At 43.2% G+C, this 25,239-nt stretch overlaps 1 protein-coding gene across 1 annotated transcript in view; it reads right to left on the bottom strand.

Moving 5' to 3' along the window:
- Window positions 1–25,239, bottom strand: part of RSRC1 (arginine and serine rich coiled-coil 1) — a 3,250,950-nt gene that overhangs the window by 2,459,259 nt on the left and 766,452 nt on the right. The window lies entirely within an intron of this gene.

Below are 25,239 nucleotides of genomic sequence, written 5' to 3' on the forward strand. Positions count from 1 at the left end.
GCCACTATCGTAATACAGGAAGCTACTGGAATATGACAACTTCCTACATAATATATTGTACTTTTTTATCTACACTCAGCCCTGTTCTTAATAATGGTAACATCTAAAAAGTACAATTGTCCAGTGTCCATCTCCATAGCAAATTCTAAAAATGAAGGTGATTTATTGATGTTATCAACAATTTTTTTCTAATTCTTCTCTACGCCTTTCCAAACAATAAAAATGTTAAATAAATAGTGAAAAAAATCACTAAACAGCAAATGGTCAAGTAACTATATATGCAAATACCGGAGTCACTGATACCACCACTGCCACACCTCTGATTTTCTTATACAACTCACCATCAAAATAAATAATTAGTTAAAACCATTTGTATACCGCCCATTATTATATTAATGTCTTCTTGACTAAGTTGCCTTTTAATAAGGTCCTCATTCAACCAGTTTAGCTCTTCTTTAGGTGGAATCGATTAAAACTAGAAGTTATGTACTCACCATAACGTTCGATGTATGTGGTCTATCTCGCCTCACATTCTTACTCATGGATTCGGAGCCGAACATTGGCTCCGACTGGGCCAACTTATTTTTCTAGCACAAAGTCTCTAATTGGCTGGGCTAACCTGGTATCCCATGTTGCACCACTCCATAACCCCAGATCTAGTTTGCAGCAACTCATAGTCACACCTCATGCACAACCACAGCTCAGTAGAGTAGAACACTAACCAGGGCAGCAAAGAAAAAATAACCAATACCGAAAGGTCCTGAAACAAATGTCGCCTCCAAATCCTCCAGGAGGGGGGAAGGTGGGAGGGAACATAAGAATGTGAGGCGAGATGGACCACATACATCAAGCGTTATGGTGAGTACATAACTTCTAGATGTTATGTGGTCCAATCTCGCCTACATTCTTACTCACGGGACAGCGTCCCCAGCACCTCTATCTTGGGAGGCTCAATGGAAGATGCCTCCTCTGCCCCTAGGGCAGCGTCTGTTATTGTTCCCCCCTGCCTCTAGAGGGGAACTGACCTCTTGCGTCAGGCACGACCTCTTGTGGTTTACGGAACCACATCTTCCCACCCTTCTGACCCTTAGGGTATGGTCTAGACGGGGTGGAAAAACGGACTCCCACGGCAAAGAGAGTCTTGCCTTCTTGCTCAAATCGGGTCAAAGTATCCTTCACCTGAGGTCCAAACAAAGCTGAACTGTCAAAGGGGGAGTTAGTGAAGGACGCCTTAAAGGGGTCTGCAAAGTTACAAAGCCGCGTCCAGGCGTGACGCCTTAAGGCAACGCCTGTGCCTGCAGCCCTACTCGCCCCATTGGCCGCCTAGGAAATAAGCCGCATGGAGGAGTTGACAATGGAATTCAGGGTTGCTAGCTGGGAGTTTATTTTGTGCTGAGACCCCGCAGCTGTTGGATCCTGTAAGACCTCACTGACTTCTTTGAGCATGTCTCTTTGAAGGCGGGTGAAGTGGCACAGATAATTCAGCGACCGCATGACAAAGGTCACTGAAGAAAACATCCGCTTGCCGTACTTATCCATAGTCCTAGACTCCTTGTTAGGAGGATGGACAGGTACTGAAGGATCAGCCAGTTCCTTCTTAGTGGCTGCAGCCACCACCATGGTGTCAACCGGGACACCCTTGGCTAAAAACTGTTTGTCCGAAGGGGCTGTTATGAATTTGGAAGGCCTCCGTGGAGTAGGTTCCATCGTATCAGGGGCCGTCCACACCTTCCGCGCCACCACTTCAATGAGGGGGTCAAAGGGTGGAGACACCCAGGAGGTGGAAGGGCAAGAGCCAAATGCCTCTAGGTAAACAGACTCGTCCTCGGAAGGATTAAGGGTAGACCAGTTCCCCCTCTGCTTCAGGATCTCAAGGATGTCTGAAAAGGAGACATCCTCAGAGGGGGACCGTGGGGACCCTTCCGACTCATCCAAGTCGGTATCCGATGTAATGGACTCAGGGGAGTCCACATGCTTCCTCTTACATTTCCTCTTCCGAGGGGGGTTCCCCTGACGGATCAAGGGAAACCTCAGAAGAGGAGGATATTCTCAATGGGGAAACCTGAGGCGTTGGATCTCTACGGTCAGGAATGAGAGGGTGGGTAGAGACCACAGCAGGCACTACAGAGGGAGGAGCTGAGGGAGCCGACCGTGGAGCAGGCACGGGGCCAGCACGCTCCTCATGACTTCGAAGGCGCCCCTATCAGGCAGGCTAGAAGGTCCCCGCTCCGAAGAGATAAGGACTCCTCCCGGCACCAAGAGGGATGGCTCCGAAGCCGATGTCAGGGCCGAACTTACCAGTGCCGAAACTCCGAGGGGGAGACTGGGGTTGGACAAGGGTCTGACGCCACTTGCCCCCTCGGAGCCGACGAGGAAGTCCATGCGCCCGGATCCCTCCAAGGATGGGACCATGGAAGAGACCGGAGCCGACGACGGAGTCGAAAGGTGAGGTATCGGCTCCGACGTGTCGACGGCCACGGCTCCCACAAACTCCGGCTCCGAACTTAGAGAAAGAGTTGGAGGAGGAATCGAAGATGGGGTGGGATTAGTCACTGTCTGTCGAGAAGGGCTATGGAGCATTTGGGCTGGTGCCTGAGACTTAAGAAGTCTACTAACCACCCTCTCAAGGTCATGGTCCGAGAGCCTGGAAGACCTGGAGGAATGGATTCAATGGCTCCGCTCCGAGAGTAAGGGAGACCTCGGAGCCGAGTGAACAGATTCCAAGGACGGAGACCTGGACCGTTTATGGCTAGCAGATGGCGCCGACACCACTATCGGCGCCGACAGTCCTAGAATCATTGGCTCCCGCTCGAGCCGACGTAGAAGCCTGAATTTGAGGAACATCGACTCCAGCCGGAGCCGATGAGGAAGACTGTTGTCTTGGAAACATTGGCTCTAGCCGGAGCAGATGTAACAGCAGTCAGAGCACCACCAGTCGAAGGCTCTGAACTCGGAGCTGACGGCTTAGATGGCTTCGAAGGCTTCCCCGACGATGACTTGGTCGGGGAACCTTCAGGCTTTAACAAGCCCCTCAAAATTAACTTATTTCTGCGTTCCTGCAGGACTCCTGGACTGAACGCATGACAGACCAAACAAGAGTCCTGCAGGTGCAGAGGGCCCAGGCAATAAACACAAGAAGTGTGACCGTCTGTCAGCGACATTTTCTGACAGCACGAGTCACACTTCTTAAAGCCTGAGACCCTGGTGTCTTTAGACATCCTAAAAGGTACAAAAAAAATATACACACACAGACACCCTTTAAACAAGCGAAGTCAGTCACACAAAAAATAAACTGACAAGTTAAAGAAAGCAGAATAGGCCCAAAGGCCTAACCTTATAACCAAAGGGGGTTAGGATAAGGATTAAAAGGGACCGGAAGGGGGAATAGCTATGAAGGGAAGCTAATGGGATGGTCGCTAACTAAAAACGAACTGAAAATCTGACTAAAAGGTAGAAATTTAAGAATTATAATATCTAACCTGTAGAGCCGGTAATAAACACACCTCGCAGCTGTAAGGGGCAAACGAGATCTGGGTAGTTAGCACCTAGTATTGTGGGACATAGGGTAGCCTCGAGCCGGTATAAATAGCTCTCGAGCTTTAGTATAGGCCAAGTCGGAGCCGAAGGTAGACTCTGAACCCATCCAGCAAGAATGAAGGCGAGATTGACAACAACATTTTTAATTCACAGGTAGCAGCTGGTTTGAAAGGTGATGAAGTCAGGGCCTGTAAAACAAAATTTAAATCCCATGGCATGATGGGTTTTGACACAGGAGGCCGAAGCAACAAGGTGCCCCTCAAAAAGGCCTTACATAGCTTATGAGCCATGAGAGAAGGTTCATAAGAGGAATGAAAATTAGAAATAGCGGCCAGCTGAACCTTAATGGTAGCAGGAGCAGAACCCTACTGAAAAAGTGTGGATAAAAAATCTAAGACAGCAGGGATGGGGGCGGTGAAAGGATCCAGTCCCTTTGGCCTGAGCCCAAATCGAAAATCTTTTCCACTTGCTGGAGTAAATCTTCCTGGTAGAAGATTTATGAGAAGAAGATAAAATGTGTACTAGCTCAGGTGAAAAACGATGAAGTCTGACTAAAGATGGAAGTGGAGTAGCCAGGCTGTCAACCTGAGGGTCCGCAGGGAGGGATGGGACTGTCCCGACATGTGTGTCAGTAGGTCTGGTGCTGGGTCCAAAGTCAAAGGACTGTCCACTGCATACTGATGAAGCAAAGAGAACCAGACTTGGCAAGGCCAGTGTGGGGCAATCAGAATCATCTTGCTTCCCAAGGAAATGGCTTTCTGAATCACTCATGGTAGCAGAAGAAACTGAGGGAAAGCATAGAGCAGACCGGGAGGCCAATCGTGGACTAGAGCGTCCCTGGGTGACTCCCCCTGTGGGGGGATCAGAGTGAAGTAGTTGCTGCACTTGGTATTGTGGGGATTGGAAAAAAGGTCGCAGCAAGGCTGACCCCACCTGCTGAAAATCTGTTCTGCAACTTGGCGATTCAGGGACCACTCATAAGGCATCAGAACAGATCTGCTTAGCCTGTCTGTTATCACACTGGCCTTCCCCGAAATGTGCATTGCCACTAGGAACCATCGGGAAGACAATGCCCACTGCCACACTCGCATGGTCTCTCTGTATAGGGGGTAAGATCTGGTTCCCCCTTGCTTGTTCAGGTACCACACTACGGACATGTTGTCCGAGTGAATCGCAATCGTTCCTAGGGGAAGAGAGCTCTGCAGTGCTTGCAACGCCAGTAACACCGCTCTCATCTCTAGAACATTGATGTGCAGATGTACCTCGTGATCCTGCCAGGTGCCTTGAACCGTCCTGCTAAGATAATGCCCCCCACCCTATCTGGGAGGCGTCTGTGGTCACCGTGGCAACCGGAGGCATAGGAATAAACGGATTCCCTTTGTTCAAGTTCGTGGAACACAGCCACCAACAGAGGTCCTGTTTGCACCGATCGGTGAGTAGGATCAAATGGGACAGGGGAAGTTTCTGAAAGGACCATTGGGCAGAGAGGAGCCACTGCAGAAGCCTCATGTGTAATCTGGCTAGGGGCACTAACATAATGGTGGCTGCCATGGGTCCCAGGAGCTGTAGGACCCATCTGGCCTGAACCTTCTTGAGGGGTAGCAATGCGCGAACCTGACCCTGCAACACCTCTATCCTTTCTTGAGGCAGGAACACCCGCATATGAATGGTGTCTAGCTCTGCGCCTATAAATGTGACACGTTGTGAGGGCAGCAAGGCAGACTTTCCCCAGTTCAAGGTAATTCCTCGTTGATTACAAAGGGCAATGGTCTTTTCCCTGGCCTGAATGAGAAGATGCCTGGTGGGGGCGGTGAGGAGCCAGTCGTCCAGGTATGGAAACACTTGGAATCCTTGACATCTCAGGTGAGCTGCCACCACTGCCAAACACTTGGTGAACACCCTGGGGGCAGTGGTGAGGCCAAAGGGCAGGGCACGAAACTGGAAATGACTGGCTCCCAGCCGGAAGTGTAAGTGACTCCTGGATGCCCTGTCCATTTTGATATGGTAGTAAGCATCCTTGAGGTCGATGGAGCACATCCATACTTCTTTTCCCAGTAACAGAAAAATAGACTGAAGGGTGACCATTCGGAACTTGGACTTTAGAACGTAACGATTCAGTCGGCTGAGATCCACGATGGGTCTCGGGTCCCCTGTTTTTTTCGGCACCAAAAAGAGTCTTGAGTAAGTCCCTAATCCGATCTGGTCAGAGGGGACAGGTTGGATGACTCCTTTTTCCAGCAACTTTGAAATTTCTAGTGTTGCGTGATCCCTTTGACTGGGTGGAACGTCTGGGATTCTCTTGGGTGGAGGAGGGTCTGACAATAAGGGGATGGAATAACCTCCGGTAACTTTACAAAGCACCCATCGATCCTGAGTGATACTTGCTCAGGCTTCCGGATACAACGAAATGCGACCCCAACTGGCTCCGGAATAGCACAGTCAGGCAATATATCAGGGACGATGATAGGAAGGGCCCGCGAAAGGAATCACGGTCTCCCGAATTGCGAGGGCCTCCTCTGCCCCTAGCGAGGCGTCTCCCAGAATAGCCACCCCCTCCTCTGCCTCTGGAGGGGGACTCACCTTGACCGGCAGGGAAAGACTTCTGTGACTTTTTGAACCACATTTTTCCTCCCCTCTGAGCCTTGGGGTAAGGCCTAGATGGGAGGGAAAAACGGACCCCTATGGCAGACAGGGTCTTTCCCTCTTGCTCACATCTGGTGAGGGTGTCTTTCACTTTGGTCCCAAAGAGTGAGGACCCATCAAAGGGGGTGTCAGTGAAGGAAGACTTGAAGACCTCCGCGAAATGACACAGGCACATCCAGGCTTGCCTCCTAAGGGCTACACCTGAGCTAGCTGCCCTGCTCGCCCCCTCGGCTGCACAAGATATGAGCCTCATGGACGAGTTGACAATCGAGCCAAGAGTAGACAACTGGGCGTTAACCGTCTGTGTTAACGCCTCAGGTACGTTACCCATTACAGTATCTTCTAACTCTTTAAGGTGATCTCTCTGGAGCCGAGTAAAATGACAAAGATAGTTCAGAGACCGAAGTGCGAAGGTCGCTAAAGAGAGGGCACACTTTCCTTACCGATCCATACTCCTGGACTCCTTGTTAGGAGGATGGACGGAGGAAGAAGACTCAGCTACTTCCCGCTGAGTGGCCGCCGCCACCAACATGGCATCCACAGAAACCCCTTTGGACAGGAGCTCTTTCCCAGGGGGAGCTGAAAGAAATTTATTAGGGCGTCTGGGTACAGGTTCCACAGGGTCAGGAGTCTCCCACGCCCTTCGACAGATCAAATCTAGGAGCTCATCGAAGGGTGGAGACACCCAGGAGGCGGAGGGTACAGCCCCAAAGGCCTTGAGGAATACAGACTCCTCCCTCAGAGGGGGTTTTGGACGACCAGCCGCCTCTCTGCCTCAAAATCTCCAGGATGTCGGAGAAAGAGACGTCATCGGAGGATGACTTGGGGGACCCCTCTGACTCTTCGAGGTCGGTATCAGAGGTGTGAGACTCATCCTGTCTATGTGCTTCCTCTTGCACAACTTCTATCTTGGGGGCTCCTCAGGCACAGACTCCGAGGGGCCCTCAGAAAGTTGGGGACTGCTCATGGGGGTATCCCCAGACCTTGGGGCTCCACCGTCAACGATAAGGGGACATCAGAGGCTTTCGCCGGAGTGGAAGGGGATGGAATGACCGATCCGGGTGATGTCACTGAAGATCTGGCCAGTGCGCTCGTCATGGCCTCGAAGGCGGGTCCCCCTAAATCCAAGGATCGACCAACCTCCGAGGCCAAGACCGGAGCCGAAGCGCCGAGAGGGAGGCTCGGAACAGACAAAAGTCCCAAAGTATCCCCCTCGGGCCCGACAGAGGAAACCTGGGTTCCGAAACCAGAGGACGGAGCCGACATGGTAGGAGGCGACGTCGGCACTGATAAAGCCTTAAGAGGTATCGGAGCCAGCAGAACATCACCCGGAGCAGAACACTCCAGCTCCGAAGACAAGGAGGAACATGGTTGCACTCATTGGGACTGGGTCGGAGGCAAAAATAATTCTGCCAACACAGGCGACTGCAGGAGCCTCTGGACCACCCTATCCACATCCAAATCAGAGAGTCTGGAGGATTTGGAGGAGAGAGAAGGTGACTGTGATCTCCTATCTGGAGATCCTTGTCTGACACTAGGAGACCGGCTCCGAATGGGCTCTAACAGGATTGGAGCCGAGGCTGATTCAAGACCACAGCTACCTCCTGTGGCCCCGAGGACAAGGGAGCCAAGGAGGTAGAATCCAATTTGGTAGTCTTGTCTGGTGGCTCCGATGAAACAGATGAAGCTGGAAATCTCTTCTTAGCCTTAGAAGTCTTGCCTTTAGTCTGTGAACCAGAGGAAGAGTCCAAGGACTCCTCAAAGGAAGGCTTTAGAAGACCCTTCAGTATAAGTTTATTTTTTTCTTTCCTGTAGCACCCTTGGGCTGAATGCGTGACAAAAGCTACAGGACTCTTGTAAATGTATAGCCCCCAGGCAGTATACACAAACGGAATGTCCATCTGTTATGGACATCTTGTAGCTGCATTTAGAACACTTCTTAAACCCAGACAGTTTGTGTTCCTTTTGATCCTTAGACATATCAGAAAAACCAGAGTACACAACACAACAGAAACAGGACCTTAAGCCAACAACGGTTAAGGCGGGAAACTACCGCTAACAACTGCTGACAAGAATCTCTAAGTTAAATGATTCTGACACAACTAACGAGACACACACAGAAGCAAGGAAAAAAAATGCTTTCCTTTCACAGGAACAGACAAACTACACAACGCAGGGAGGACTAGGTCCTCTAACGGGCCTAGCCCATAGGAACAGAGGGATACCACAAAACAAATCACTCACACCACAAAAAACATGTTAAACAACAAGAGCAATCAGCTATTAAAATAGCTTTTGTGAGGAAAAAACACAATTTTCAGTGAGAAAAAAGAAGTTTTAAAGCTACTTAGCCACAGCCAAGGAAGACCACATCCTACACCAGCAGCAAACGAGATCTGAGGTTATGGAGCGGTGCAACATGGGATACCAGGTTAGTCCAGCCAATTAGAGACTTCGTGCTAGAAAAATAAGTTGGCTGAGTCGGCTCCGAACCCGAGAGTAAGAATGTAGGCGAGATTGGACCACATAACATCATGTCTTTTACATAAAGTCCTACAAATACAGAGTCTTCCATATATGCAGCTTTCCCCGTGGCTTCCAAAAAGTGCCAAGAATCTACCAAACTATCTCTCCCCTCTCTAAAAAAATAATTTGAGTTTGGCATCTATAAATCTGGCTTTGGGTTCAGTCACTGAACCCCCAGCTGCCACTTGAAATGGGGGGGGGGGGGTACTTTTTGCTTTATGAACCTTTGGGATACTAAAAATGGAAGGAATAAAGGGTTTCTTTACACTTAAAAATTCCACAGTCTTGTTAGAAATGTTTTCTTCTTTTATATCTGCTAACCATACATTAATCTTACAATGGGCTATACTGACATCATTTTTAGATGCAGTGAAAAAAAATACTATCAATGAGATTTTCCAATATTTTTGCAGAATAATCAAAGTTGTTCATAACGACAACCCCACCTCCTTAACAGATTTCATTATTCTAATACTTTTATCATTTCCCCATTTATCGAGTAATAATCTTTCTTCAACCGGTAAATTGTAAAAATGTTTTTCAGTACAACGATCACACCAGTGCCTTATACAAGCCTGGTAGCTCATCATTTAACTGGCTGTCATTTTCAAACAACAATTTAAAGTTAACCTTCGTTGCAAAAAAAAAAAAAAAACTAATTCCATAAAAATGTCCATAAATCCAGCTTCTTTGATCGAACAAAAGAAAATCCCTTGGTTAACAATTCCACATAAATGGGGGTAAACTTTAGATCCCCTCCAAAATGTGAACATTTACAGTACCTGTGTTTGTCTCTAAAAAAGTCAGATCTACAGATGAGGGTGTAAGCTTATGACAAGCCTAGCTAATCTGTTATTACACTACAAGTCTACAATGCTTCACATGTAGACTCTAGGGCTACTACTCTACATAACACCGACAAAAGACACAAGAAGGGCATAATACTGATATTTATGGAAAGTGTATGGTTGCCTTTATATTACGCAAACTAAGACAACTCTGGTCTGTAGCAGCCAGAAAAGGGGGCAGTGAATAGAAGTTTCTGGGCAATAAACTGCAGTGAATAGTATTACAGGGAGAAAATGAATTCTGGAGAAAGGTTAAAAACACTGAAAAATGGAGCTGGTCCTTCAAACAGGAATAAATATTAAAGACCAGCAGACACTAGCCTACACTTGCTGGTCTTTAATATTAAAGACCAGCAGACACTAGCCTACAAATGCTTTAAAAATTTCAAGTGAAAGGCAGCAGATCTAGACTGAATGGTAGTTTTAAGTAGCACATACAGCTTTAACTACTTGATGCAGACTTCATTCTGGGGAATGAACAAATATAAGTATAATACTTTAACAGGACCAGAAAAGAGACTTTGTACTTCAGTTGTCTAAGCAACTCACCAAAATAGTAAATGTTTGAGTACAAGATCACCTCTGTAGTATTATCCCTTATCCATGTGCAGAAGGAGACTTCCCCTTTCCAATCTACGTACCAGAGCCTTTATGAATATCGCAGTGAACACAGCTCCTATCTCATAACAATGGTATACCAATATACTGCTTAAAAGGAGGAGCTGCTTACACTGTCATTCAGCTCTCTTAGGCTGAAAAGTATCCAGAAGTGAGTTGGGACATGTCTAGCCTCCATTCCTCAGTATGCAGAATCCACAATGTCCTTTGCATATTGACCAGTTTCTTTCACATCTAAGAATAGGTTAGTACTGACCTGATCTCTCCAAAAATTAAAAAAAAGTAAAGGAAAATGGGGGGGGGTTATAGTTGAAAGCAGCAGGCCTCCTGTATCAGGACATACACTAGCAAAGGACAAAAGCCTAGGGGATAGGAGGACTGAACCTATATTGTAACAGTTATCACCTACTCAAACATCTATTGCTATGATGATTTGTTCACACAAAAGTAGTATGTTCACTGCAGCTGCAATGTTATTCCTTATCTATTAGCAAATAAAGCAGCAGCAGCAAGGAATTTCCCTGTGGAGAGGTTATATCATGCCTTGCAAAATTTCAGAGGTAAAACTTGCCCTGTTCTTGGACAACACATCCAGTCTGTAATGCCTGGCAACATTTATGGAGAGATGCTCAAGTAGCTGAGATGCAAACAATTTAAGCTGAAACATTTTTGAAGAAAGAGCAGCAGCAGTGGCTGCTGTCCGAGTGCAGTATCCCATGATTGTTCATTACTGGACTCATGACATCTATTTCTGGCAATGTAAAATTGTCTGTGGATATCTAAAAAAATCTAAAAATCCTTTTAGCCTGTTCTGCAAGTTAGGGAAAGACTTGGAGAGCCTGGCTGAATGCCAGCTGAGATATTACTTTTAAAAAACGGTGGAGTTAGTCTTACTTTGTCTAGAAGACCATATGTGACTCCTTGCACATGAGGGTTTGCAACTTTGACACTCTGCTGGCTGAAGTTGAAGCCACCAAAAACAGAGTTTTCTAGGACAGAAGCTTTAAGGACACAGATGCAACAGGTTCAAATGGTGGTAAGGTCCACCTTTCAATCCTAAAATTAAGATTATAAGAGGAGAATCCAGTTTTCTAGGTAGCTTCACATCTAATATCCCCTTCAAAAACTGCTTAATCAAATAGTAAGCAGATGAACAAGGATCCATGGGAAGGCATGTTGTGATGGACACAAAATGCTCTATTATGACAGGGAAGGAAACACGGACAGAGACACACACACACACACACACTACCTCCCTAACAGCACTGCCAAACAGTGTAGGACCTGTGACTCTGTGTGTACTCCTTCGGGGCCATATCTTTGGATAAACATCAAACTGAGGATCTTGTCCAATAATCTAAACAATATTTTCTGGTCTTAGGTCTTCTGGTGTCTTGCAGGATATTTATAATCTCCTCTAACATTCTGTCCTTTAAAGGTATCAGGCTGAGAGGCCCAAACAATTTGCACCAATATCTTGAGCTTTGGATGAATCAGAGTTCCCCATCTTGTGTCCTTTCTCAGCCACCTTACTGCACCATGGGATCCTGGCAGTCTAACCTGATCTTTTGCAAAACCCTCAACAACAGTGGTAGGTGCACAAAAGGACAGAAAAAGACCCTGCGCATCCACTCACTGGGCTTTTACACAATCTGTAGCAAAACATCTGTAACTGATGGTTTTCATCTGATGAGAGGTGGTCTGCTTGCAGTAGCTATGGTAGACATCATGTACATGACTGACCTGTGTACTGCTGTGTTCAGTTTCTACTCATAGCTGGTGATGATGAAACTGTTTAGTTGTATACAATTATATTCTGGGCTGATGGGATGCAAATTGGTTGAGGATACAGACCAATTGCATTGCCAGATGCCCTACTATCAGGGCCTCCAGAACAGGAAAAAGGTGCCCCCATGCATGTCTACATACTGCATAACTGTGGTGTTGCCAGTGATGAATATTAGAGTACCTGGTGTCATCTTAGTCTGAAGGCTTTTCATGTCAAAGACAGTGACCATCATATCTTTTACACTGATGTGCTTGCTTACCATGGATCAGCGCTACTGAGATTTCATCAGACTCGTATTCTCAGTTCTTCTGTAAAAGGAGACCAAATATCTGTTTGGCTGAATAAAGTTCAAGTTCCCTGGTATTTCTCTATAGTTTCTTCAGCTGCAGTGCTTGATTTTGGATTTATATCCTTGCTGTTAGAGCACATTCAGACCTGCAGACAGTTTTACTCCTCAGAAAACCCTCAGTAGGACTACCACTGGATCAGCCATAGGGTTCCTACAGAGATATTTGAATTTATCTTGCACTTTACATTACTTGTCTGAATTCTTAAGGGCAGGAAGTTTGAAGTCTGAGTTTACAGACACTGATTCAAATGTATATTCAAACAATGGAAGAAGGCAGAGTACTGTAAGTGACCTGGGCTCTCACATGTCTAACACACTGAGGTACCTTTTTGTGAACTATGATACTTCTTTGAAGCACCATTTTAAGTGTTCCCACATCATATTTACAATATCACCAAAGGACGTCTGACTTCTGGTACGGAGCTTCAGGAAATCATCTTATCGTCATCTGTAATCAGATCACAAGCCAGCACCAGAATCCACAGTTGTATAAATGTTTAATATATAAAAATATAATTATGGGCTTCTTCTCCCATTAGTAGAAATGCATAACTCATAACACCCAAAGGTTGAAAAAAGCCTACCGGTTTCAGCATATAGCCTTCATCAGTGCTACATAAACTACAACCCACATGTTATGACTGCAGTTGCATTCTTGAAGGACATCACCCAAAGGTTGAAAAAAGCCTACCGGTTTCAGCATATAGCCTTCATCAGTGCTACATAAACTGACATATTACAAACAGTTTTTATACCATAAGAACCAATAATGCACCCCATAAATAGCCAATCGCATTTGTTCATTAAGTCCTGGAGGAAATAAGGCTCCTAATTTAATTATCCACATGCAATAAATTTGGTTTAAGGCTTCTTGAGGTTTGATGTAGCAATCTAAGTGATGGTTCATTATATGAATGTAAATGTATAAGTCAGGTTTGGGATACACATTTTAATGAGATTTATGGCCTGGCAATTTTCAGTGCATTGAATACAAAGTGCTTGCTATGTACTGTTTCAAACCACAGTTTATAAGGTGTCCATTTATCATTTTCGATTTGAAATGTTTATGAGGGCTCATATATTATATGTGTTTATGGACAAACTTTGTCTGGAACCGCATGGTTACAGGATCGTTGGACGAAGAAGTGAATGCTGACATCTAAAGGTTTTGGCGGACATATAGTGCTATTTATTTTGAGCCTCATATCTACCAACGTCAAAAGGAACTATCAATTCAATTATTGGACACTTGTTTAATACTGTATTTTGGCTTTTATAGACACAGGAACACAGGACGACTTTTTTGAACAATTGATTGGTGCAAGAAATGTTTTACTAGATGTACTGATTTTGTGAAATGATTGCATTTCAGCTTGTGTTTTGCAGCATATGTACGGGGTTGCAGTAATTTAATAACTGTTTTGAGAGAATTGATGACATAGGTTTTGAATTTTTTGTGAATAATTTTCAACTAAATGGCATTAATTAGAAGGGTGCGAATTTATATATACCTATATAGTGGATGTTATTTTTGAACTTCCAGGCCCAGTATGTGACATCCCAACTGGCTATTAGTATTCAGAATTAATAACAATTTTTGACTTAATTATTGGTCATTTCTGTAGCATATTGCATCCCAAGAGATTATTTTTGACAGGTCTTAATATCAATAATATTTACAGCTAGAACCAACATTGCTTGTTATATAGGGAAGACAATTTATATGTGTGAATTTTTTTTTTGTTATTATTTATTATATAGGGGGTGAATATGGATCTTACAAGTATCACTCAGTGCCTTTTGGCAGATATGGATGATATCAAAATGTTTGATTTTTGTGCATCATCGACCAAAGCGGGAGATGTTGATGCATCCCAGTGTGTTTCATGTCAGGATTTATTTTTCAGATTAACAAATGAGATGAGAGAGATGACAACTCAAATTTGGCATCTCAGGTTATTTAAGTACTATTCCAATAAAAGCATCACCCCATGTGGTTTGAGAGTGAGGATACAACCATTTGTAAAAGGGGTAGATGAGACCTTATTAACCCAATGGCAACAAGCACAACACTCAGCTTCGATGTGTTTTGTTAAGATTTTGATTGAACTCTATGAGCGGAGAATTTTGTGTTTGACCAAAAGTATAGGGGAATTGTGCATAAATTGCAGGGTTATAAAGATCAAAATATGTATCAAGCACAAGTTTCTTTGCTTTCGGAGAGTTTGATGCAATTAGAACAAGATTTAAAAACCAGAATGATTAAAAAATTTCAGAGAGATGTTAGGGACTATTCTACAGGGAAGCCTTTTGTAGTTAAAAAGACAGTACAGTTTAGTGACAACAAACAAGGTCCTTCTCAGCCCAGTTTTAAAAGAAAGAGAAAAAGATCTAGATTCAAGAAGACCAAATCTACATCAGATACTTCAGGGGATGAGTTTTCCTCTAATACAGACAATGAATGTGTGGCCTTGCACACTTCCCCACCTACCAAAAAGGGTAATGTGGATTTCTCTTTAGGAGATTATAGGCGGGGAGGAAGAAAACATAGAAGGAACAAGTCTGGAAGGTATACTGGCTACATTGACACACAAGTGAACAGCTGTTTGAATGCCCATAATATTTCATCTTTGGAACTAACACAAGGTGAACAAAATTTGTTGAATAAAGGTATGGGATATGTTCCAAAATTTATGGTGTCACAATATTCTTTTGCACAGGATGTCATCAACTTCTGTCATAAGTTGAATCTGAAGTTATAGTTTGAGAATTCTGAACCTGGTAGTTAAGATATACATACTTTTATGTTTAGGACTTAAACAATTGTACCTCCCATGAATAAAAATTTAGCCATTTTTCAGAATTTAGTATTGAAGGAATTACACTTTTCCAATGATATAATCAAGATAATATTACAAAAGATGAACGTTTGGCTTTACACAAATTGAGCAGAAACAAGGATATAGTTATCAATCAAGCAGACAAAGGGGGAGCAGTGGTGGTTTGGGATTGGCGTATGTACTATAATAAGGTCATTTCCAACTTTCGGATCAGCAATACTACCAACACATGAATTTGGATCCAACTAGTATTTTCAAACAGGAAATATTATATCTAAACAAAATAAACATCATTTAATGGTGGTAAACCCTGCCAGACATATATTTTACATATTAACCAAAAATTATGATAAACCTCCAGGTAGACCAGTAGGTAGAACCTCTCTCAGAATATATGACAAAATATTTGAAACCTCTTTTGGAACATGTGAGAACATGTATTCAGGACACTACATAATTTTTGAATATAACAGATAACATGCAGTTGGAAAAGGGTTGGTTATTATGCACGTTAGATGCTAGTGCATTATACACCAACATTCCACACTGAGCAGGTCTATTGGCTTTAGAGTTTTGGCTTTCAGAAACATCCCTATACTCACCAGGATTTAACACATTCCTCCTTTGTCTAACAGAACATGTGCTCAACAAAAATGTCTTCTATTTTGATAATATATGTTACTTACAACTGAAGGGCACTGCAATGGGAGCATCTTTTGCTCCCATTTATGCTGATCTGTTGATGGGTTTTGTGGAACATCCTTTAATATATGCCAGTCATAATTTATATCTTGGGGAGATTGACATCTGCCTCCATTATTTAGATTATTGTTGGCTAGTTTGGCATTCAGATGAGCAATATTTGAGGGAGTTTGTGGAGTATCTCAATGAGGACAAATGGAGGATCCAATTTACACTCAATTACCATCCTGGACTACAACATTTTTAGATGTTGAGGTTAAAGTATTGGAAGATGGTACACTTTGTAGTAATGTTTATAAGAAATATCCCCAGTTTAATAATTTGCTCCATGCTTCCAGCTGTCATCCTCCTCATGTTATAAAGGATATTCTTAAGTCTCAGTTTTTAAGACTTAAAAGAACTTTCTCTACTTTGGAAAATTATAATATACAGACACGTGATATGGCTCAAAGGTTCCATGACAGAGGTTATCGGAAACAACATGTTGACTCAGTTAGCAGGATGGTTCAACAAGTCAGTAGAAATCAGACATTATCATATAGGGACAAAAGCCAAGCTTCTGGTTCATCTTTCAGATTTATTATGAAATTTGGTAGCAACACTAGACATTTGCAACAGATTATATACATAGACATTGGGAAGTTTTGCATATGGAGGACAGATTGGCTACATTTTTACCACTTAGTTGCACATTTGGTTACAGGAGAGGAAAAAACATGGGTGGTTGGTTTAATCATTATAAAAAAAAAATAAGGTAGCTAAGAATATGATACAAACCAGACTAGAAGGGGGCCCCCTAATGGGTTGCTTTTCGTGTGGACACTGTAGGTTTTTGTAGGATGGTTCCTAAAAATGTTCATGACATCAAAGTTTTTGCTAACTGTGGTAGTGATTGGGTAATTTATTTGGTTAACTGTACTTGTTCTGCCTTTTATGTGAGACAGACTTCTCGCCCCTTTAAACTCAGGATATCAGAACATATGAGCGATATTAAATGCCACAGAAGTACTAATGCTTTATATAAACATTAGCTGAAACATCCTTCTGCTAAATTTAGGTTTACTATTATAGACAGAATTTATAAACAAAACACATTACAAGAGGATTTGCATTATTTTTTGAACCATAAGGAATGCATGTGGATAATTAAACTAGAAGCCTTATTTCCTCGGGACTTAATGAACAAATGTTGTTGTCTTTCGGTTTTTCCCGGTTAGGGGTCGCCACAGCGGAACTCTGGTCCGCTAATGACTGGCAGCAGATTTTTACGTGCCAAGTTGCCAGCTCTGACGCACAACCTTCAACAAAGGTACGACCATTCATGCATGTCTCCATACAGAAGACGCTCTAGCTGAGAATCGAACAGGACAACGTCTTACTGTGAGGCGACAACGCTACCGCAGCACCACCAATTGGCTATTTATGGGGTGCATTATTGGTTCTTATGGTATAAAAACTGTTTTTAATACGTCAGTTTATGTAGCACTGATGAAGGCTGTATGCTTTTTTCGCCCTTTGGGTGTTATGAGTTATGTATTTATACTAATGGGAGCAGAAGCCCATAATTCTATTTTCATATATTAAACATTTATACAACCGTGGATTCTGGTGCTGGCTTGTGTGTTTCTGATGACTGCAGTTGGTTTGAGCCATGCACATTGCCGTACGTGCGTGGGACTTTGTTTCCTGTCTCCATCTGTAATCAAGGCCCATCGGAGGAGAAGCCTGGGGCTAGTAAGGCACATCCTCTTTTTCTAAGTCTAACTCTGATGAATCCAATGGAGGAGATTCTTTCCTCTTATTTATATACTTAAGAACCTCCAAATATCAGTGTGTGCCCATGCAGCCACAAGTAACAACAAAGAACATAAAACACAGGCTCATGTAGTATGAAGGACTAGAAACAACTCTAAATCCAAAGGGAAAGATCCTTGTTTTATTTATATACTTAATTACTTTATTTTCCTTTCTTTTGGCAGAGGGAGCACCCTGACAGAGAGTACTGTGATCATTAAGGGGTAATCTTCTGCCAGTCCATGACATAGTCCCAAGCAGCAAGCAACCTCTGAATTCCACTGTCTACCAACAGTTGACCCACAAGAGGTGGTGGGACACCAGCAAAGGAATATGCAATTGCTAAAGGAGTGCAAAGCAAATACTTATCAGTACCGATGTCTGCAGGTGCCTGCAGGACACCACAAACTCCTAAATGCCTGCCTTGAATGACGTTGTCCCTTTTCCCATGTGGCTCTTCCCTAGCCCATGTGGGGATTCCCTACCTCTGGAATGAACAGGCACAAGTTCAGTAAGAGGTCTGATGGTCAGTAGGGTACAGGCAGCAAAATACAAAGAAAATCACATACATGTATTTAGGATGTCAGCAGAAGCTAAAATTCTACCAAGCCTGTCCAAATGCTGCAGCATGCAACCTACAGCTGCCACTCCACCTAGTTCTGATCCACTTCCCTCTATCCCATGCCATTTTAAGTATTTATGTCGATTAATGATTTATTCTGTTCATATGTGAAGTCCATTCCATCTGTCCACTACCATCACTTGGAAGTAATATTTTCCCATATTTACAATGAAGTCAGATTCCTAAGTTTGGAAATCATGCCGTCTCTTATTACCTCTGACTTTCCTTTTCAGTACAACTTCCTCATATGTCCAACAAAGGTTTTGTAAATCCTAAATAATATCTCCCATGTCCTGTAACTCTCAAGACAATTCAACCCAAACACATTTAGTCTCTTTCCATACCATCTTTTCTATTCATTCAATCATATTTTATTTTTTATTTTTCTCTGAACCCTCACCAATAATGCTATTTCCTGCTCTCTATACATGGCCATTAGAAATGGATGAACTTTTCAGTTGAGACCTTATTACACAATCATTGCCTGACTGTTGGTGATATGGAATTTACCTACACCCAGCCTGTTTTATCCACAAAGTTAAACCCCAAGTATATAAATTCAATGTAACGGATAGTCTGGAATGGATTATTAGCATTTCAGAAAGGAATTCTTACAAAAAAATGTCTTATCCTTTTTCAAAACATTTGTAATTTACACTGACACCACATAAAGTACAGCTGTAAGAACTTACCATAACAGTAGATGTTCTACTGATGACTGCTGGAATATTCCTTACAAATGAATATCATGCTAAGGGTAGCTGTGCATCCAGCCAGTATACTAAAGCCTGGGGCCCTCCTCACGCTGTATGCCTTGACATATGACTTAATCCCAAAGAAGGGATATACATAAGGAACATACACACATGAAAACCTTGGAATATATGTGACCCACAAGAAAAAAATTGAACAGTAGGAGAGGTAGCTATTTACATATGTAAATATCCGTCAAGAAAATAAATGATGGCCCTTGGCCAGAGAAAATGGGGGAAGGAGTGAGGGTTGAAATATGGCCACAGTGATCAGTAGGACATCTATTGTTATGTTAAGTTCTTACACAACTCAATCTACATCCAGAAGAGACTCGCATCAAGGCTGGTACAGCAGCATGATGGACTACAGCTTCTCCATGTCCAAATAAGCATCAGAAAAGTCCTGTACCATAAATTAGTTAGCTACTGAACTCCTTTCTATGACCCAAAAAAGCCACAACACCTATCTACATGAACTAGAATCACACAGCAAACCCAATACATTGTCCTAGATGATGTAAAGTATCCAACTACACCATCACTACAGTGCACATGCACATAGATTCATGGACTTTGTCAATACAAATGCCCTGGAACAATTAGTCGGAGTATCCATTATGGGAAATGACATCTTGGATCTTGTCCTTAATAATATGGGACATCTTGCACCACACCCTTGGTATACTTATTACTTGTTAGGTCTGACCATAAAGCAGTCTCCTTTGAAATAAAACTGAAACCAGAGATCCCTTCCACCTAAAGTACCTTTAGAAATTTCTTTTAAGACAAACTACATTAACAAGCTTCAAATACACACCAAATCCATACTATACCAGCATGTAAGCAGCTTAACAGATGCAGTTGTACCCCATGGGAACAAGTGCAGGGCAAACCCCGGAGATAAGCCCACATGGAGGAACCATAATATCAACAAGCTTCATAACAAAAGGAAAATAATTTTCACCAAAAGTAATAAGAGCAACTCCCAGAATGGTATAGTGCTTGTCACTGCAATAAAAAAGCTTAGGAGCTTAATAAAATCCACATTAAAGCCATTTTTGAGGCTAAAATAGCTACCAAAGCAAAAGAGACTCACAAGGTGTTTTTTTTAGCTATGCTCAGAATCTCAAAAGCACAATGCTGCAGTGCACTCAGCTAACCGTCAATGATGTTACCTATACTGAAGACTGAAGATATAGTGAACCTACTGACCAATACATTTAACAAACTTTAATCCTCTCTCCCTTCTATCAGTCCCTCAAGACGTTCCTGAAACTAGCTCACCTCCAGCTATCACTGAAGACCAAGTGCCATCAAAAGCTAAAAATACTGCATCAATGGGTCCTGACAATATTCCTGGATGCATCTTAAACAGCATGAAGCATGATTTAGCCACACCTCTAACAGCACTGTTCAGTCTCTGCCTTCATACAAGTTTTATACCATGCAAATCAACAGCCACAGTCATTTCCTTGTATAAGGGAGGACCTTCCATAGAACTAGGCAATTAAAGATCCACAAGTCTGACCAGCCTCATATACAAAGCCATGGAAAAATTACCATTGAACTAATCAATTAGGACACAGGGAACCTTCAGACACTGGACCCATCACAGCCTGGATTTGTCAAGGGGATGTCATTCTTACTCAACCTGGTTGACTTTTTTGAAAAACAAAGTCATCACAGCAATGGTACACAACACACACCTCAAACTGGCCAAAGCTTTTGTGACATAATTCCCCACTCAGGCATAGTACAAAAAAAGAAGTTATGTACTCACCATAACGTTCCATCTGAGTAGCTCTACTTCATTTGTCTTCAACCTGTGGGTCTTCAGATCCATATCGGATCCAACACGGACATGTTTCCAGCTACGACTCCAAGCTCCATGCTCCTCCCCTTACCCATAATGGCCCCGTCTCCCTTCTCCCTTCAGATCGAGTTTGCTGCCTATCATATAACAGATACACGACCTAATAACACCTTATCCTCCAACACCAACATCACAAAAGAGCTTTAGCCCTAACAGAACCAAAGATCCCAGCAACAATTGTCCTGTACAAAGGAAGTGCCAAATCCCAAAGGATAACGTTAGGGGGAAGGAGGGGGGAAAGGCTGAAGGCAAATGAAGTAGAACGCATGACGATCTCTCAGTCTTTTCTTGCCCAGATTGTCAGAGAACCTAAAAGACAAAAACCAAAATACCAAACAAAAAAATATATATACAATATACATAAAATATAAAAAATATAAATAAACTCCTACACACCACCAGCCAAACAAGAGGGAAGGAGGAGGGGAAGGAGGAGGCAGTGGACACCTGGATGGGAACATCTACATTCCACAGGGGTGGTGTAAAATTGTACTATGTTCTTTCTTCCCTTTCCTCCCCATTGCTGCCTTCCTATGGGTAGAATGCAAAGAAAGAGGAGAAGGAGGTAAGTAAAAAAGAAAGCAGGAGGAACTGACAACATGCCAAACAGCAAAACAGCAAAACCAGTAGTAGACTTAGAGTAGAGAAGGTGATAATGCTTAGAAATAATGACACTGTGAACCAGAGCAGCTGCAAAAAAATCCTTAAATGTACCACCCCTTAGAAATTGTTGAAGAAGTTGCCAGTAGCTAGAGGAATGAGGTCTAATCCCAGCTGGAATCTCTCCTGCCATGATGGGAATAAAAAACAATGCAATGCAAAAGCCAATCCACCTAGAAATAGTTTGTTTAGACACAGCAAACAACTCCTTGAGTAGACTTTAAATAATAAGCTAAATTGCCTGTGTACATCAAGTGTGTACTAATAACTTTCCCTTTTATTTATCTTTTCTGCATCTGGGGTAAAGGTAGGCAAAATAGTTTTTTTTTTTAAAACAGCCAAAACACACATAGCATAAGGAAAGGATTAGTACGTAATGATACCTATCTATTATGGAAAATCAAAAAAAAGGGCTCTGCCATAAGGGCCTGCAACTCCTGTCACACACCCTCTTGCAGAAGTAAAGCCCAACAGAAAAGCAGTCTCCATGACAAGTATTTCAATTCAGCAGTAGAAATTGCTGACATGAATCTTAATGGAAGAAAAGGACAAACCTTTTGTCCATAACTCCAGTAAGATATTGAAGAGCCACACTCAAATTAGGCTCAGAAATCTGCATAGATGAAGGGAACCAGTTGACAAGGCTAAGGAGAGCGAGCTTACTAGGGCAACTATGTCTTTGACAATGACTTTGTTACAGGAAGAGGCAGAGGTGAGAGTGCATACACATGAAGGTTTTTGTTGCTGACCTTGAAGGTCTTTCTTCTAATCAAGCTGGCCAATCCACTTCGTGCAATGTCATGGCTGGCACACTTGTGCAGAGGTCTCTGACAGCTGGGTCATTAGTGTGGAAATGCTGATGGCAATCATTTCAATGCTTCTCCAGTAGAAAAAGGAGATGTGTGCAATCCAAGAAGATTGTCTGCTGCCTGTGGTGCAGCATGATTGCAGTCTAGTTCACAATCAAGTTTTGCCTGCAAGTGTCTGGAGAAACCTTATACCTGAAATTAGAGTTTCCACTTGATGTCTCCTTGCTTGTTGATCTGCTTAACACCCTGCTAAGGAAGATAAGAATCCTTGAATTGCTTGCCTGCCCTGAGAACCTTGAAGCAAGCCTAAATTGAGAAGTAACACCTGCCCTGGTGCCTAATATGTGTTGCCTGGTATGCCCTTTCCCACTGCTTGTATCTCCTGCTGAATAATGTGATGCATGCTGTAGTCATCTCCTCGTAATTTGTGTTGTATCCACTTTCCTCATTGATGAGCTGCCTGTCAATGTATGTGCTTCTGTCTCTAAAATCTGCAAAAGCCTGGTTAGTCCATCTTTGTCAAACTCTTGTATGCTCTTGACTTTACCACAAAGAGAGGCATTGTAGCAAAGGCATTATTTGAATGACAGTGAAAAGCTCCCCATAGTGCTGTGTCCATCCATTAATGTTTACTTGACTATGCAGTCAGATGCATACAATGAAGGACTTTGAAGGAATACAAGATGCCATGAACTTTATTTTTGGGAAAGTGCTGGCGCCACTGTGCTTAGACCCCAGAGAGGCTAAGGACTGCTGCTGATAGTATGCAGTCAGCACAGACTGTTAAGTCTTGGCTCTAGATACCAGAGTCTCACACCCTTGGGTTCACATGTGAGAGGGGGGTACTACTGGATGAGATATTTCACTCTCACAGCTGGGCCTGGTCTTCTTTTTGTGAGGGGCACAGATTCCCAGTCGCATCTTCAGGCCTTTCTTTTGAGCCAGAAGCAGCTAGTAAGCTCTCTATTTAGATTGACAGAAATTCCTAGAGCGCAGAAGCATCTATCACTGATCCCAGACTCTTAGTGATGAATCTTTCCTTAAGAGATAAGCAATAGGCAGTGCAGAATATGAACAGAATAGCCAGCTCAAGCCGCAGATACTTAACTGGTTAAGCTAGAGTCCAAACAATGAAGGAAAGCTTCCCTGAGAGCTGTGGTAACGTCCAGATCTAAGCTGTTAAGAGGTAATATGCAGACCGCCGATAATAAATCTCCCAGACTGAGGAGGCACTTAGTTACTTCCAGACATGACAAACTGGTTATACCACCAGGTTCCCCCTTTTGGATACTAAAATAGGAGATAATAAAAGAAATTAGTCTTTCTAATACATACAGGACTGGCTGAATGGCCCTCATCTGAGTAACAGAAATTTGTTGTCTTTGAACTTTAAAATTGGGAGAACGGGCCTTCTGCGCTTACACATATCTTTGTGAAGTATGGAAATCTGTAATGTAACTGAACAGGGACTTATCCAATTCCCATTGTCTGGAACAAAAGAATCAATTTTTTCTTTGAAATATCTTTGTCTCATTGAAAGGAGCCTACAGACGAAGAAGGGGGCAGCCCAAGAAATAAAACCTAATTAAACCAGAATTTCTGAAAATCGACCCTCTGACCCTGAGAAGTCAAATCCCACCCCTTGACTGACCCTTTAAAGGCCTCCCAGGCTCTGGCAGGCGACCCTCTCCTGGCAGCTGGCTCACCAACTGTCATACAGGGTCTGGTACTGCACCTAGAAAAAAGATTTCTACTTAATGCATAAAGTCTGACCTGCAATTGCATAGATCTAAACTAAAATGGGTTTTCTTTCTCAAAAATTTTCTTTAAACTGTTAACAACACATCAGGAATGTCATTTTAACAGAAAACTTGTCTTAACATGCTCAGCTAATTTCACATACCCCCGCCCAGGCAAATCATCCAAATCTCCAACACCACAGGACCACTAGTGCAAATCCTCCGAGGACAGGCAAACCTGCGAAAGCCGAAGATAAACAACATGCTTAGCCAACCAAAGGAGCATCCAAAATGAACCAAGGCCAGCAATACCTACACTCAATACAAGAACGCCAAAGTGCAAACCTTAGAACAGAATATTTTGAGCCACAGAGCATTTTGCGCCTTTAGCATGTGAACTCCAAATAATTTTGATATTTTACCAAGAAGGACTGACTTCTTTCCCCTGGAATCCAAAGCCCTTTGCCTCTTCATCTGACAGGAAGCATCCACCTTAGACCCCCTCCTGCCACCGAGTAGGCCTTGATTTTTACTTTTGGAGTACGAACATAGGCAAGGCAAACAAGTACTTAAGAGCTTCGGCACCCAGGCAGTTTTACAGGGGTTAGAGGGGAGCCTCTGGCAAAGAAACAAAAGGCCCAGGGAATTTTAACACAAGAAGTCAGGGGGAGGCCACAGGTAAAACAAAAACATCAGCTACTAGGTCCGCCCCTGGTAAAAACAAGAATTCCCTAAACCTTTGAGGGAATCAAATGCAGAGTCCCTTCCCATTTAAAGTGCCATCCAGGCCTTCCTTAAGTAGAGAGGAGGCCTCTGAAACACAAAAATGCTCCCTAGGAGTCAGGATAAGGGAGTAGATCTCCAGATCAGAATCGAAAGAAAGCCTCTTATACCAATTCCCCATAGAAATCTTCTCCTGGCATTCCCCTAGGCCTCCAAACCTTCCATCCTATCATATAAATCTTAGAACAAAACCAAATCTTCTGCCATCTTCTGCCATCCTCTCTAGGTACAGAACCCAAATAGGAGGAAGCCCCCACTGAAGCTGAACTGAAGCTGAAGCTCTCAGACCCTCAAAGGCTAGAGGCTCTAAGAGGCCTCGACCACCTTGGGAAGGCTCAGAAGAAAGAGAGACCTA

The sequence above is a fragment of the Protopterus annectens genome, chromosome 4.part1, assembly GCF_019279795.1.
Source record: "Protopterus annectens isolate FY-2018-M chromosome 4.part1, PAN1.0, whole genome shotgun sequence".
In the NCBI taxonomy this organism is placed as follows: domain Eukaryota; kingdom Metazoa; phylum Chordata; order Ceratodontiformes; family Protopteridae; genus Protopterus; species Protopterus annectens.